Raw genomic sequence first — 17,413 nt, forward strand, 5'->3', positions numbered from 1 at the left:
TGAAAGGAATTTTTCACACAATGAGCAGCTAACCTGTGGAACTCATTGAGGTAAAATAACATCGAGGCCAAGATCTTTGTAAATACAAAACAGTGTATATTTATTTGAATAACAAGAATGAATACCTGGAGATATAACAAGAAGAATTTAAAATATAATTAATAGCTTTAGAATAATTTAAAATATCATTAATAACGTTAGCAGGAATACAAACAAACCACTTCTTTATAACTGCTTATTCAGGGGCGTTCTTGCACCTTCCTCTGAAGCAGCACATATTGGACACAGTTTGAGACAGGCTACTGGACCAGATAGGTCTCTGGTGTGAACCATTAGGACAATTCCTAAGTTCCCAATTCCTGGAGGTATTTTAGTCTGTCTTTATGGCTTTGGAGCCTGGAATTGGACCCATAATAACTAAGAGTCAAGTATTACCCTGAAATATAAATGGAGAAAAACCCTACTCCCTTCTAGTAACAGCACCAAAGTGCTTTAGCAGCCTAAGTCCCATTTTGAAAGGTGACTTTGGTATTATAAATACAAGTTCCATTGTCTGTCAGTGAGTCTTAGTTTTCTAAAGTGCTTAGGCCATTTTTGAAAATGAGTCAGATGCTTTTGAAAATTTTACTCATTACCCCAAAAGTAGCACATATTAACACAAACCTGTATAAACACAAACTACCCACCTCATCAAACTGTTCTAAGTAGGCAATCTCACTGAGTCTTCACTGATGGGGGGGGGGTCATTTTAACCTTCTCTTCCGACTCACATAAGGGCTACAGTAATATAATTGCTACAGTCTTAGAATCTTCTAATGATTAGGGGTTTAATAATTTTAAATGAAAGTACAAAGATTACAACCATGAAGCATCAGGTAAAATTGCCTTGAAATTTCAGTCATACATATACTGAAAGGGGAAAGAAATCAATGCTTTTCTTGATTTTATTCAAGAAATCAATGCTTTTCTTCATTTAATAATGATTCATTGGATTTGTCTATTTTTATGTGGATGTTTACAAACTGTAAAAGAATAACTATTCAGTACTCTGAGTGCCCTTCACAAACTTTAAAAAATATCCTAAATACATAAATGGACACTCAGTTCAATGTCCCCTGACTGAGAAATTTTGGTGTGTCTAGATTATAGGGTTTTTTAGAAAAAAGTGGCCTTTTTTCAAAAAAAACTTCCCCTGTATCTAGACTGCTGCCACATTCTTTTGAAGGTAAATCGAAAGAACGTGGCATTTTTTTCGACTGCGGAAAACCTCGTTTTACGAGGAATAACGCCTTTTTCAAAAGTGTTCCTTCGAAAAAAGGCGCTATGTAATGTAAACTGTGCTTTTTTGAAAGAGAGCATCGAGACTGCCTACGTGCTCTCTTTCAATAAAGCGGCTTTCTTTTTTGAAAGTACTGGTTGTAGTCTAGACACTCTTTTTCGAAAGAGGCTTTTTTTAAAGTATCTTTCGAAAAAGCCTCTTTCGAAATAGGCTTGCAGTCTAGACGTAGTAGGCATAACATTGATATAATACACATTAATAATCTCACACACAATCTCCAGAGTCCCACACCTTTACTACCTAGCTCTATCCAAGACCCACATGTTCATGGGCAAGGGAGAAAGGAGCTTGCAGCATGCCCTCAAGGCTTATAAACTCAAGCTGTTATGGACCTAGGAGGATGAGGATTAAAAATGCCCAAGATTCTAACACAGAGCAACCTTCCAGTCAGTTCCCCACTTATAGGAATAGTGCTTCAGCTGACTGCAACTGTATCACTATGTCACAGGGAGAGAAGTAAATGTTAGATGCAGTGAAACAAGAAATACATATTTATGAACAAGTTTCATTTTCAGTTACAGTAATTAAGACATAAATGATAAAATGTATCATATGTTATGGCTCCTTCCAGGAATAAAGTAGGTCAGAGAAAAAATCTTCTTTAATAAATGTGAGATTCTACACAGTTTTTGCATGCTGGTGTCATTGGCTACTGTTGCAAACAGGAATCTGTTGTATAGCCTTTTATTTTTTCACTGGTATTAGTGTACTCAAAACGATGATCCCATTTTGCCTATTCATGGAACCTACAACTTGTCAGAAATTGATCTTTTTCTATTCATCTTATGCAAAATGGAGCAAAATTGTAGTGTACCTGAGTGTTTTACAGCATACATGTGGCACTTCCCATAAACTTTACATCTATGTGACCCTTGCCAGGGGAAATGAGGCTGAGGGCTACTTTATTAAAAGCCATGAAAGTGGGATGTTCCATGTTTGGCAACCACTGATAGAATGCCAGAAAGCAAGAACTTACATTAATTAATAAGCTGATATCAATTGACTCAAAGGAGGCATCACGTTCTCTCTGAATGTTGCATGTGAGATAATAATTAACAAAATAATTGCTACCACATCTTTGTGTAATTGTTGAGAATTATTCACTTTGTTAAATGGTTACTGGCCTGCCCACCTTCCCTTATCAATGTAAGTGTAGAGCAGGAAATCATAATTTCAGATAAAATGCAAGAACTGTTGAATGGAAGAGAGATACTATGCTCTCCAATATATCTCCCCTCCCAGTTGGCTCCTACCACTTGAATTGTGCCATAATCCCTCCTCCCCCTTAATAGTTGATAAATTCAACCAGAAAGTGAGGTTGCTTGCAGTGAAAAGAGGGGGAATCTAATCATTCCTTTTCTCGTTTAAACAAAGTCACTATACTGGAAATGTTTACACATAACTCTCAAAATGTGTACTGGGCCAGGTTATCCCTAGTATAAACATGGATCACAGGAGTGTCAGAGTAGCACCTTGTTGGATCTGAGCAATCTTGGGTGTGCAGAGCGTTTCAAATGGAGAGGGGGAGGGGGAAGGGGAAGCGAAGGGGAGGTGGGAAAGACCTTGAAAGGGAACCTACGTTACTCTTGTAGGGGAAACTTTTTGGGAATGCCTGGTGCGATTTGCTATTCAGAAGGCGCAGAGCACTTGCTCTGGAGCTGGATTGTTATCAGCCCGTAAAATAAACTCTCGCCGGCGAGGTGATTAAGTGATTTTCAGAGTGCGGGCGAGTTCCCTCCGAAAGCAAGGAAATCATTTCAACCCAACCTTCAATTTGGTCCTGGAATATTAACGAAGCTTTCCTCCCCCGCGGCCTCAAATCCCCTCCAGGGTATCACTGGGAAGCGTCCCACCAGCAGGCTCCTATAAATCTCTCCGCCCCGTCCACCCATCTTCCCTTTTTTCCACGATGTAATGTGCTTTGCTGCAAGAGCGCTCAGCCTCAGGGCTGGAACCTCTGCGGGGGCAGCGCAACTCAGTCAGGGCCACTGGCAAAAGCTGCCCTTTGGCCTGTCCTGGCAGCGGGGAGCGGGTCTCAAGGGCGCGCGCCCTGCGCTGTCCGGACAGTGGGGAGCCTGCTGGGGAGTGCGGGGAGTTTGCAGGGCTCATGCTCCCCTGCACCCCTAGGATCTTTGGGGGGGGGGAAATCACCCCTCCCCCCTCACCCGTCCTCTTGCCCCTCTTCGGGACACGTTGTCACTCTCTCAGACACCGCCCCACCCCCCACAAAAGCTGTCACGCACCCCCTCCTCTTTCCAACCCCCCTCCCCCGGGATCCCTGGCTGGCCGTGGGACCGAAGTGAAAGTGAAGCAGCTCGGGAGAGAGAGAGAGGAGAGGAGGGAGGGGGGCAAGTGTCACGTGACAGATGGGAAGCTGCCCAATCACAGGGTGCGGGGCAGGCTGGAGGGGGAGATTTGGGGAACTGGCTACCCCCTTCCCCCCCCACACACCGCCCCCCAGGCCCAGGAGGGAGCCGGGGCAGGAGCGCGGCGTGTGACTGAGGCGGCGGCTGCTGCTGGGTGCAGCCAGGGCTACTCCCGCGTACTGCCCCATCCCTCCCCGCTCCCCCCGCGGCAGGGCAGCCCCCTCCGCCTGCGCGTCTCCCCCCTGGAGGCCAGGCGGGGTCCGGCCGCCAGGAGAGCATGAGAGCGCGCGGCCCCCCGGGCAGCAGCCCCCTGCTGTGAGGCGGTGGCGGAGCAGGGGCGGGGCGGAGCGCGGGGCTTGATAGGTTTTCTGGGGGCCGGGCCGGGTCCCTTCTGGGGTGGCGCCTGCTCCCCCCCCCCCCGGCTTCCTTTCGCCATGAGGCAAGGGGCTCCCTGCTCCCGGCAGCCGCAGCCTCCGCCTGCCCCCGGCGCCCGGCAGGTAAGTTCGACTGGCAGTGGCCAAGCAAGAGGGCGGGTGGGGCTGGGTGGCCCCGGAGCCCTGCCCCCAATCACAGCCCCCTCCCCCTCGCTGGGGGAAAGTCTCTCTCTCTCTCTCTCCCTCACGAGCTCTTTAAAACTTTCTGGAGCATCCCGGCTTGTTCCTATTGTTTTAATTATTGTTTGAATACCTCCTCCCCCCTGCTCCTCCTAGTCCCAGCATTAAAGCTGTCTGGGGCATGCTACCCTGGGGGTGTCTTTGCCCTCTCCAGAGTCCTGCCCCCCAAACAGCGCCAGCCTTTGCACTGATTTCTGCTTTCGAAGGGATTTCTCTCCAACCTGTCTGTAGGTATGTTTGTGTAACCAGACACGGAGAGTAGCTGTCTGCTGGAGAATTAACTCAGTCCCCCAAAGCTTCGTTTGCATTCAATAGACGTGTTTGTTTTTCAGGTTTGAACCTCCAGACGGGTTGAAGCAATCGCCCGAAAGGAACCACTTGGAAGATTTTGTTTCCTCCTGTGAAATTCCACTAGTTTTGAGCAGGTGGGGGATCTGTGGGGTGTGTTTTTGTGGGGAGGGGGGTTGTGGGGGGGCGGCAGGGGAAAGGATCTGAAAGTGAACAGATTCTGGGATAGTTTTCCTCCTCGCTTCTGCACGTAGGGAAGAAAGACCTTACGGTTGTTGTAAAAAAATAAAATAATACAGATCCTGGCAGATCTGTTAGTTTTAGAGAAGCGGATTATCTCCAGGATTAACGTAAAATGTTGATGTTTGAGGAACTGTTGTTGCTCAACCCGTAAATAAAGTGGAGATGTTGACAGATTGTCTAGCCTCTGGTAAAAGAGAACAAAAACATTTCATTTCTTAAAGGACATGAACACTTGGGAGGGTGGAGAGGAGAGGAAAGGAGTTTAACTATTAACTTTTATCTGGATTTATAAAGTAGCTGAAACTCTTGTCACTGAAGCTTTTTATGTATTTGTCTTTCCATTTCCCCCCTCACACAAAATGGTGAAAGGCACATGAAAACGCTGATGCCCACATTAATTGGACAACGGGGTGATTTTATTGCTCACTAGTAAAAAAATAAATGTCACGGGAAAGTTGCTGTTTGTAGTTCAAACGGTGAGAAACTAGTCTGGACAAAAACTAGAAAGTGGATGGTTGGCTTCAAACTCTGCGCTGTTACATTTGGAATTTGTTTTTATTTTTCTAGATCATTCACTTGAAGACACTGGAGGACGATTTGTAAAAAAAGGTAAGACATTTTCACTAAAATTAAAGGCCATAACATGTATTTAAAACTTAAATTTAAAGGCCATAACGTGTATTTGTCATGCAGCTGAGGCCCATTGTCTCAGGAAAACTCATATATTTTTTCAACTGAACTGATGAATGAGATAATACTGACCCATTACTAGACGCTATTTGAACAAATGGGGTAATATAAAGTATTTGGCAAACATGTTTGTGTTATACATATGCCCAGGATGTTAGAGCTCAGGAATTCTTTCTGTCTGAAGATAATACAGGGACTCAAGAAGATGATGAAAACAGTTTCCATTGTTTTCACATACTCTATGAAGAGGAGGTCTCAAATATAAACTTAATCTGAGTTTTGGTATAAATTGAAAGGAAATGGTTGTGCATAAAATAATTTCATACCAGCTTTACTTTACAATAGGTCAAGAAAACACTTTCTATAACTTGTACATTGGGTGGTAACATCAGTCTTGCCTTGATTTAACATTTTTTTAAAAAGTATTTTATTTCTTTTGGGGCAGTTTAATATACATTTAATGATTTAAAGTAATAAACTGAAACAAAATCATTGTATTTATAAGTTCTGCTTTTCATAGTGAAAATCAAGTGAAAGCAAGAAGGTTTTTTTTCTTTTGGGGAGAAGGGAGGGTCTGGTCAATTAGACAAAGTAACTGTTTGTTTATAATTGCAACATTAACATAAGCAAAAATTAGGACTACTATGTATACATAAATTCCACAAAGAGAGACCTAACATCTTTATGCTTTCCTATTTTTGACTATTTAGGAAGATAGTGTCTTTTATATGACTGTGGTCTTTCTCCTCTAAATCAAAAGGGAAACATAAGGAGTGAGCGGGACAGTTCATCCTAATCATTTATTTAGAAAGAGAAGTTTGTATGGTATTTTCAGATCTGAGGGAGTTCCTCTCTTTCTTTGCCAGCAACAAGTGTGTTGCTATACTGAGCTGTAGAACTTGGGCACAAAGCCAACTCAAGCAATTTAAACGGCATGGTTATTACTAGTATCTATCCTGTCCTTATCGCACAGTAGTTGTCTTCAATAAACCGAATGTTCTTCCAAGTGATAATCATGGCTGACAAATTAGTTCAAGCCTTAACTCTCTTTTCCAAGTTAATTCTATTTTGCCTTCAGTTGATAAATACTAAATCTTTATTCCACCTGAGCTATAAAACTTTGCAAAATACAGAGAGGATTTCAAGGTGATTTTCCTTACAAATAAGATCAAATTGCGTTGATTGTAAACTTTCTTTTTTAATTATACCATATTTACAGTACAATGCTTTTGCCTATAAACAATGCATATTGTTGCATTTGCAAGAGATAGTTGTTGTTGAATCCCACAAATTAATACTTAATACAAAGAAAAAATTAAAAGAGCAAATAATTTTGTTCGGAAAAAATATTTAAGCAAGTGTGATACCCAAAATCACGTAACAAATTCTATAACTTTTGTAAAATGTTTAGCTGGAAGTGATGGTGAATATAATCTATCATAATGGCTTCACTTTGAAAAGCTACTTATACAATCCATATTTAAAATAAATAAACGGGATTTATTTTCCTAATCAATCAGCTAGAAATGTCTTGTTTAAGAAAGTATTACATTTTCCAAGTGAAATAATAGCAAATTTATTTCTTGAAAACAACAACATTTCAGATAAATATATATTTTTTCTTTGTATGAGCCTAACCAATAATAAGCATTTCTAAAAAAAAAAAAAAAAAAAAAACTTTATGTAGGCTGTAATTTGTCATTACTCTTCATGTTCACATGTAATTTTTCCTTGTAGAATTATTAGGTAACTTTACAATCCAATGTAAAAGTATGTGGAAGCAGCTTTATTAATAAAATTAACTGTACAATACAGAAATAGTAACTCAGCATATCCTTAGGATATGAACATTTATGGAGAGATTGATTAAAAAAAAAAAAGACTCTCTCTCAATTTGCTGATTCATGAACCTACTAAATCTTGCCAAACACTTCAAGATCACTCATATTTTTCAGCAAACTCTTTATAGCAGAGTTTTGTAGAGAGGTCTCATGTTTCTAAGTCTTCCTTACTTTATAAATAGAAAGCCAATATTAATGAAGAAAACTACATTTCTGTAATGTTGTATATTTTATTTCATATTTTATTAATTTGCAAAATTCACTCCAATGGCTAGAAGAAAAATGCAATTTAAGATTCGATGCTATGTCTGAAAAGCAGTAGTGATCAATTTAAAGATTCATTGATTACTTCTCTACAAACTCTGCATTGAAAAACGATTTACTATATCTTTACATTTTATATTAAGCTGATCAATCATACATAGTCACAACAAATGGGTGCCATTCTAAATATTAACATTTCAAACGTTTTTAAAGGCAAAACAATAAATAATTGGTTTTGAAATACTACACCTGAAAATCAGGAGCCCAGGATATAGCACAGAAAAAAAAGAGTTAACTGGCATGTAAAACTGATATATTTATTTGTTTCTGTCATTAATGCTACTGATTAAGTTGACCCATATGATTTTTAGGAATAAAATGGAAAATATTTAGACACTGCATTTCCAGCTACAACTTTGGATATAATAAGTTGCTACTATTTTTTTCAGTAGAAGTATTAATATTATGCCAATTTTTTTCTAGTCTTTTGGGGCTTAGTAAATATTTCAGTAAATAACTGTTACTGATACTTGGCTTATTTTTTTGTAAACCTCTTATGTGCTGGCAGGAGCTAATTTAGTTTCATAGTTGGCATCCTTTTCCATTCTCTTTTCAGTGCATGGGAAGTAAGCATGAAACCATGTGGGAGCTGCTATTTATAATTTTGGCCACTATTCTTAATTACTTCACTTTATTCACTCTTCACATCTTCACTAAATGTGTTGTATTAGAATCAATATTCCATTCATGTTTACAGTAATCTAGAATCTAACAAGATAAAAATGTGCAAAAACAAGGTTTTAAAGATCTTATTCTGCAACATCGTGTGTGAAAGTAATCATATTACCATATCTCCATACTTTTTTCTGTTTTGGTCTCCTCCCTTGTTTGCCAAATCCATCACTTGCTATAGCTTACGCTGGGCCTAATTCTTGCTACTGTGAGAACTCCACTCTTGCACTCCACTGAAGTCACTGGGATTATTTTTAGTAATAAACAATATACTTAGTAGGGTTATAGAGTGATAGTTCTTATACTGGAAGAGCAGAAAACTGTTTTGATTGTATTTTCTGTAAAGCACCTGGCGCTCTTGAAGAAGCTAAGAAATAATAAACATTGACAATGGGCTTAGGTTTGTATCTTGTATTAAGGCATTTGCCCACAAAGCTATTTAAAGAAAAAAGAAAAATACTGTGGCAAAGTGGCTTTTAGCTGGGGCAAGACGAGCTTTAATTGCTATGGAAGCCTTGATTCTAAATGAATCACAGCATTAATGGACAGTATCTTCTGTAAAGCCAATGGGCCAGATCTTCAGATGGTGTAAGATACATTGAAGTCATAGATACATGGAATTCAATATAACTATGCCAGCTAACTCCAGATCATGTTAGTGTCCTCCTTGGCTTTAACAGGTTTCCATTAATCTTCTTGCCACCTACAATTTTGTGATGATCTTCCCACATTCCAGAAACGTGGAAGAATAAAGACAGGGCAATATTTTCTTTATTTCCCTCCTCCATTCAGGCTTTGGTGGCTTTTTTCTTATAATAGGCTTTATGTTTTGTTAATCATGTATTTTGTAATCCATTTCAGACTCCTTAAAAGTACTTGTCCTTAAAAGCAGACATTTTTAATCACACTTGAATGGAAGTGTCATTATATTTCAAAATGTTCCAATCTTGTCTGATGACAAGATGTAGGTGTGTTATATATAGCTTCCTGTTGATACGGCGTTTGTGATTAAAGGTTCCTAAACGCTGTTGTTGCCAGCCCTCTTATTAACAGCTTGTTTGATGTAAAAGATTTTAGAAAGGGTGCCCCACACCCACTTCCCCCGAAGAAGGACTTTACTGTGTTTACCAAATTCTCGACAGTTCCCTTAAACAGGTTGCAGCATCAATAGTAATAAATTACAGATTTGTATCCATACATCTTATGCATTAAGAATAACAAGCACTACTTGGTCAGTAGAGTGGAGAAATAATTTATTCTGTTTATCCATCAGCTGGCTACTGAGCATTTGTGAGGGCCCTGTTAATAAAATAGTTTATTTGCAACAAATCAGGTTACAGTTTTCTTTACCATTGAAAGTAAAATATAATTTGGCAGATTACCACCTACATTCTTTTAACAGTTCTGTAAATAAAATGTTATTTTTTTTAGCAAAATGAAGAATTACAAATGAAATGGGTATTGTCTTTTATATGACTGTCAGAATTCATGGGTTTAGAAAACAAGAGTGGGTTTTAAGATTTTTTTTAATGTGTGTGTGTTCAAACTTTAAAAAGGGATGGGAATCTTAAAAAAAAAACCCTTTCCCTTTTGAACATTTTTCCACCTACAGCAGTCAAAGAAGGGGCACTTATAAATATCTATTTTTAATCAGCCTCCAGTTATTCCTGGGTCTATAAACAATAATAACTTCACTGAAAAAAGTTTAACAAGATTAAGATACAGTGGCCCAGATACTATGGTGATGAAGGGTTATATAAGTATTGTATAGCTAGATAAAGAATATGCATAAAAACCCTGTAAGATAAGAAGCTCCAAGTAGATATGAGGGTACTCAGTAAGTTTCATTTTGTAATTGATTAGCAATTTATTTTACCCTTTCTGGCTTTCATGTTCCTTCTGAATTATATAATATTATAGTAAATAGTTTTAATTAATTAGTTTTAGCAAAACAATTTAATAATTTTGCCACTAATATTTATTAAACCAGGAAATGTATGGCACTACAAAATATCAAGGGTTGCATAAGGACACAGAGATAACCAGTAGTGTGTGCAATATTTTTTTTCTCACTCAAGTGTGACATGATACAGGCACAAGTACAGATTTCTCTTCATTCGTTAGTAAATAAAACTCTGTGGGTAGCTAGGAACTGTGCTGCAAAAGGCCACACTTTGATGCTTTTAATTTTTTTAAAACTTTTCAATGCAAGTCTAGATTCAATTTTTCTTCTAGTGATGTGGTTTGCTAGTGAGATAAAATGCTCTGACTAAGTTATAAATGTAAGGCTGTTTCTGTCAAATTGAGCATGAGTGGGACAGGCTCAGAAATCTCTGTCTTTTCAATTCAGTTTACTTAATATCTGCTTGTGGGGATGAGGTGAATAGAAGCTTTCAATCTTGCATTTTTTTACTGTCAAAAACATTTTGGGTTTCTTTTTAATCTGCTTACTCATAAGAGGGAGTTGGCTTCAATAAAACTATGACAATTAACACCAACTGAGGATCTCCCCCAAAATGTGGTGCTTGATGCCTAGGGGCCCAATGCAACTAGTGTTCATTTCCAATGAAATGATGCATGGGTGAGGAACATTTTATTGTAGGCAGAATTGGGCCCTTAGATTTTAGTCCAACAAAATTTCCAGAAATCACAAAGGCATAGGAAATTTGATATCCAAGTGAAAGTCTTATTTCATTATGTTCATGATTCTCTTAAACTTCTGTATGTCATTTGGCATCCTCTAGCTAAAGGAGACCATGCTTATTAGATTATAAATTAGGGAAGATTAACTTGCATCACAAGTTTCTGTTCTGACAATGTGTCTTTTGGCTGAAAAAGGTTGCCTTGAGATTTAATTTGTAAACTGATAAGTTAAACCACTTCTCTGTTCAGTCCTTTAAGAACATAACTGTAAAAAAACAGTAGTTGATGTAATGGAGAATAATTTCTATAATAATGTTATTTTGAATGCAACTTTTTTTTCTTTTTTGTAGTTTATGAAACTGCATGAATCTAGAGAGATAAAGACAATTTGTGATTAATAGTGATTTTTTGAAGCTACAAAAAAGAAATTTCAAAACCAAAACAGAATTTTGTCAGAAAAATATAATTTATTAAAATTAAAAATAATTAGGCATTTATGTGAATTTTGCTGACAGTTAAGCAGAATACTTTATAAAGGGCTTTTAAGAAGACAGAAGAAATTAAACACATAATCTTAGATTGCTCTTTTCTGAAATTATTTATTTATGGATTGATCTTGTAGGTCTATATCAATTTACAAGGTAAAGGTATGGTTCTTACATAGTGAATCTGTGCTATGCCCACTTACTTGCCTTAGTCTTGTAAATACTCAGAATGAAATCCTGGCCCCATTGTAAGTTAATAGCAAAGCACTCATTAACATCGGTGAGGTCAGAATTTCACTTTTAGTGCTTCATTCTGTAATCAGAGCTGCATAAGGGCAATGGTACAGTCACATGGATCCATCCATGTCTATACTACCAGTTACGTTGGCATAACATATGTCATTCAGGGGTGTGAATACCCCCCAGTTTCCCCGAATACATAACTTACATCAAGATCAGTGCTGGTGTGGACAGTGCTATGACAGTAAGAGAGCTTTTCCCGCTGACATAGTGTGTCCTTGGGGGTGGATTAATTATGTTGATGGGACCATTAGCATTGAGCAGCTATACTAGAGTGTTTACAGTGCTGCCGTTGCATGGGTACAGCTACACTGCTGTAAGCTCACAGGTGTAGACATAGCCAAAGCATTCTCTTCTCAGAAAACAGCTCTCTCCCTGGCTTGTCTTTGCTGCATCCTCATTTCAGCCAATGTCTGAGAAGCTTTTTCAGTCTGATTATACAGTTCTATCAGTGTGTTATTTAGCTGTGACTCTTCTTCTGCCTTGACCTCCTGCACTGGACTGGTGGTGCATGGCTTGTGGCTGGCTAGGCAAAAACAGCAGATGAACTTGATGTTTTCCTGGCAATAGAACTCTAGGAGCTTGTTGTGCTCCTGACTTTTCCCCTTGTGAAGGTCCATCATGGTCAGATGCAGCTGGTGATCCCCTGAAATCCAGGCTCTCTTAGTGAAGCTTCAGGTACTTTAGACAGAATGAGGCCGTGCAGGTGAGCTTGGTCTTGGCAGCCGCTGTCTCTGAATAGCTATCATAGGCTCAAGTCTCAGCCTTTCTTCTCCTCCATCTGATGGCCTACTCCACCACTTGGTCAGAGTGGATCCAGTTGTAGGACAAGGGCCTACCTTTTGTGATTTGAACCTAGGGACTATGCATTAACATAAAACTATTTGGGTGTGTGTTTGCAGGATCAGAGCCTTACCTTTTAGTCCTTTTCACAATTTCCAAGTTTAAGCATGTCAGCTTCTGAAAATCAGTTTTTTAAAGGTACCGTTAGATTAATCTGCCATGTTTTTGGCAGAATCTTAAAACATGCATCTTGCGTGTTTCTCTGCAGTTACTTGCATGTTTTAATATGGCTCCTATGGAATTTATTAATGCAATAAAAGGAATGACTAGGATATTTCACCAGTTGCTAAAAATAACATTGTTTTATAAGATCACATAATTTAAAAAAATGAATTGGTATTTTACTGAGGTAAAAAAACAGGTAATAGCTTTCTTCTCCCCTTTTATTATTCAAGGTGGGAAAAAAGAACAATAGGTGCCATTTAGAATCAGGAGCTGCCCTTCTAACCTCTGCAGCTCTTAAAATGTCTGCAGGGTTTTAGATGATGGCTTCTATACTTTTAATTCACCTTTTTTTTTTTTTTTTAAAGACAAGAGTAATAGCAAAAGTATAATACAAAACTACTGATACACATGGAATAGAATTGTTGGAGAGGAAAGTTGGCTATTGACTCCTCTTAGCGGTTTCTCTCTTTCCTCTCTTTTCCTGAATTGACATGTATTATTTATGAGGTTTTTAAAAGAGAGGGAAAGTACTGCCTCTACTATAAAGTACTCAAACAAATGATTGACCTTTAAAAGGTAGGCACACTCTCTACGGTTTTGTTTTGTTTTTAAACATCCACCACTCAAAAGAGCAGTAGTTTCTACATGAGTCTTGGAAAATATGTTGCATGCTGTTTCTAAATGGCTCTTTAAAAAAAAAAAAAGGACTGTGGAAGTAATATTTTCTTCCCATGTCATTTTTTAGAGAAGGGAATCTGAGTATACATTTCCAAAATCCTTTCCAGTCAAAGGAGATGGGGACATCATTTGTACAGCTGGGCTAGCTTGAGGTAGTTGCTTTTTAATTACTCTTTGAAATATTCCTTTCAAATATATTGTGACTGAGTATAAGAAATGGAGGCATTTCAGAAGGAAGTATAGAGCACTTTTTGACATAGCACAAATAACAATTTTCTTCTCTGTGTGTTATACTCCTGATACTTATAGGCTACGTCTACACTGGCCCCTTCTCCGGAAGAGGCATGCTAATTTCGAACTTTGGAATAGGGAAATTCGCGGGGGATTTAAATATCCCCCGCGGGATTTAAATAAACATGGCCGCCGCTTTTTTTCCGGCTTGGGGAAAAGCCGGAAAAGAGCGTCTAGACTGGCGCGATCCTCTGGAATAAAGCCCTTTTCTGGAGGATCTCTTATTCCTCCTTGAAAGTAGGAATGGATATGAATATCCATAACACTCACACAGTATATTCAGATATTTTTAAAAGGTTGGGGAGGAAAATAATTTTTTTTATCCTACTGTCTACACTGTTGTTGGAAACTAGGAACTGTGGTGTCTAAAAGATATTTTCACATATGTTTAAGACCTCATCTTACATTTCTGAAGACTAACAATGCTATTTCCAACTCTTCCTGAACAGACACAGGCATGTTAAGCTAGGCTTGAGTGCACATCTCCTCAACCCATACAATACAGGAGCAGATGCTTTTATCATGCTTTTTAGTATCTTACTCTGTGAGTGGATTAGCTGGAAAGTAAGCTACTACTCAATGTGATTAAAAGTAGCAAAACAGACTGGTCCTATCCTTCTTCATACAGTTTTCATGTCAGGCTGGTTGTGTCTACTTAGAATACCATACATATACCTTTGTATAACCTGAGGAGAGAAGGGATAGCTTTTTTTAAAGTACTGATTTTCAGTGCAGATGAAGGTAGTGGAATGTAACAGTTTTAGGAATGTACACCTGTGAGTATAATAGGAAAGTATCTGTTTGTGTATTTTACCACTGACATTTAGATCAAAGGTCTTCAAGGTGTTGCTGTAGTGGGAAAAGGGAAAGGGGCCATGCAGCTTACCCACCCTGACCTTTCAACTTGCTCATTGTTAGCAAGTTTTCACTAGAAAACCAGTCACAGTTCTTCTTGGTTTGGGATGACTTTCTTTCAGAGATTTGCTTATTATATATGTGTATTCAATTCAGGATGTAGCAGATTGAGGGCTGGTAAGTAATTAAAAGGAAAAAAAACCTAGCAACAAAAACATCTAGTCAAATATTGAAACTGATGCCTAATCTTTCAGTAGAGAGCATTGACCTATTGTCAGAAGAACTTAAAACCATTTTGTTCAAAGGCAATGAACATTACCTCAGGACTAATGATAGTACAAAGGCTGGTGAGTAACTTTTCATAAATATGTGCAAGTTAAAACAAAATAGATAAGGAAGAAACTAGCTTCTTGTATTCCAGTTTACTGACAACTAAAAAGAACCTATTCCAAAAAGGAGGGTGATTTCTTAGTTCCTTGCAGTTGTTTAATTAATCACACATTTCAAAACTGGTCATTGCATAGCTTCCTATTTTATTTTAATTTAATTTAATTTAATTTAATTTAATTTAATTTTATTTTATTTTTCTTGGATTGTGGACAAAGATGACCATGTAAAAACTTCTTTCCATTCTGCGTGTCATTGTACAGTACAGTAAAAAAAATCAAAATAGATTAGGAACAATATTATTATAATCCTTTTTAGTTTTGTTTGTTTTTATATCTAAGGTATATTGGATTTGTGCTATTTAAATCTTTAATTGTTTAAACAGTACTTCTCTGTCCTATTCTAATTTACTCATTTAAAGCAGAGGCTTTACATATATGTATTATTAATTATTATTATTATTATTATTTAGACAGAGCTAACCTTTTACACTTCATTGTCAAATGTTTGCTAACTGTGATGGTATGTCTGAGGACATGAGAATTGAGGTTGCTCTTGTCACAGTCATGAGTGATTTTCTATTGGCATTACATCACAGTCATTTGGCCATTTTGATCATGATGGACTTCTTGAGAGCTTTCAATATAGTTGATCAGTGTTTGTTGCGTCAGCACAAGGGTCTTGTCAACATTATGACATTTTAGGAAAAAATTCCCACCAAGTTCAACTGAACTAGTGGCAACATTGTAAATCTTAGAAAATAAATTCTAGGTAGACATGGCCTAGAGCAAGGGTCAGCAACCGGCCTGCGAGCTGATTTTCATTGGCATGAGGAGTCCACGGCGGGAACTCAGGCCCTCCCTCCTCTGGAGCCCATACAGCTGTGAGGCTTGGAACATCAGCTCTGGCTTCCAGGCTTACAGGAGTGGGGGAGGTGAAGAAAGTCCTGACTCGCATACACCTCCAGTGTCTCTGGCTCCTCACCCACCTCCACCAGGCAGCACAGGGACCCCACGCAGAGCCAGGAAGGCCCTCCCCACTTGGGATTGAAGTCCTGCCCCCGCATGCACAGGGAGGCTGGGTAAGAAGGAAATAATGAGGTGGGGGAGTCCGCCCCGGTCTTGCCTTCCACTGGGCAGCACAGGGACCCTGCACAGAACCGGGACTCTCTCTCCCCTCCCTCCCTCCCGCCCATCCCATGAGAGGAGTAAGGGAGTAGGGGCCAGAGGCAGGGAAAGCAGGGGCCAGGATGAAGAAGTAATGGAGGAATTGGACTGGAGTGTGATGGGGTCAGACTCAGAGGGTTGGGGGTTTTTGGAGTAGTTTTTTTGCTTCTCACTTGTGTGGTCTCCCAACTTGATAGTTCCCCACCTCTGCCATATATAAGGAAAACATTGAAAACTTTTGTGTTGGACATAAATGAATATTTTACTTTAATTAAAATGAAATGTGATAAACTAACATGAGAAAGTTAAAACAACCTGTTTAATAATTTAAATTAAACCATTTCCCCTAGCGGCAGCACTAGCAAAATGGCTCAGGTTTAATTATTTAATTAACAGTGAGTTTGCATTAGCAACTGGTGTTCTGCGGAAAGGTTTGCATTGAGCCAGGTGGTCCATGGACCAGAAAGTTAGAGAACCACTGCACGAGAGGGTTCTGCTGCCCAGGCTGTGGCTCCAGGGCTGGGCAGCTAAGGAGAGAGGAAAATGTGTGGGGGGAGGGGAGTGCCTTTGCCCCAAAGCTGTGTTGGCCCCTGGGCACCTGGGTCCCTGTCAGGAAGGAGAGGGCGCCTTGGACCAGACCCCCACAGGATCCCACCCCCAGGAGAGCTGGATACCTGTGTTCACCCATCCACCCTACCCCCACCTTGCCCACTTTCCTGAAACTTCCACCCCTCTTCGAGCCATCCTGATCCCAGTCCATATTGGTCATCCAGCATTGTGCCCCCCAGAAGACTGGAGCCAGCACCAGCTTTCTAGGGGGAGAGGGGAAGCCACGTCACATCCAACTTCTGCGCACAGCTCCTCCCCTCCCCACAGGGAAAGCTGGAGCCCAGGGCAGGAGACCAAGTGGGGCATGCAGTGGAGAGAGCCCCTTCCCTCCTCCCGGAAGAACAATGCAGCCCAGGGCAGGAAGGTTAAATCTCGGCACTCCACTTCAGAAAGGTTGCCAATCCCTGGCCTAGAGGAAGCAGCTTGTGTGGGTGTCTGGAATTGTCCTCAAATGGTTCAAGAAACACCTGGAAAGAAGGAGTCAAATAGTGGTGCTAGCCAGCTATGTCTGTCATCACTCAGGCATGTGAATTGCTGTTCTTATCAATTATCTTTTCTACTTTCCATATTCAATATATCTGAGATCTTTTAACAACTTTTCTAAACTTTTCCAT

At 39.5% G+C, this 17,413-nt stretch overlaps 1 protein-coding gene across 4 annotated transcripts in view; it reads left to right on the forward strand.

Annotated features, from left to right (window-relative positions):
* The first annotated feature begins 3,724 nt into the window (after positions 1-3,724).
* PRDM1 (PR/SET domain 1) overlaps positions 3,725-17,413 on the forward strand; it is a 141,301-nt gene continuing 127,612 nt past the window's right edge. Inside the window, exons 1-3 of one of the 4 annotated variants that reach the window (XM_075923947.1) lie at positions 3,725-4,202; positions 4,652-4,744; positions 5,418-5,459. The gene's annotated coding sequence lies outside the window, so the exon portion shown is untranslated. Of the gene's footprint in view, positions 4,203-4,254; positions 4,551-4,651; positions 4,745-4,844; positions 5,327-5,417; positions 5,460-17,413 lie in introns of those variants that run through there. The other 3 variants (XM_006118470.4, XM_006118460.4, XM_006118461.4) reach the window with 3 other exon arrangements.

This window comes from Pelodiscus sinensis, chromosome 3 (genome assembly GCF_049634645.1).
Source record: "Pelodiscus sinensis isolate JC-2024 chromosome 3, ASM4963464v1, whole genome shotgun sequence".
Classification (NCBI taxonomy): Eukaryota; Metazoa; Chordata; order Testudines; family Trionychidae; genus Pelodiscus; species Pelodiscus sinensis.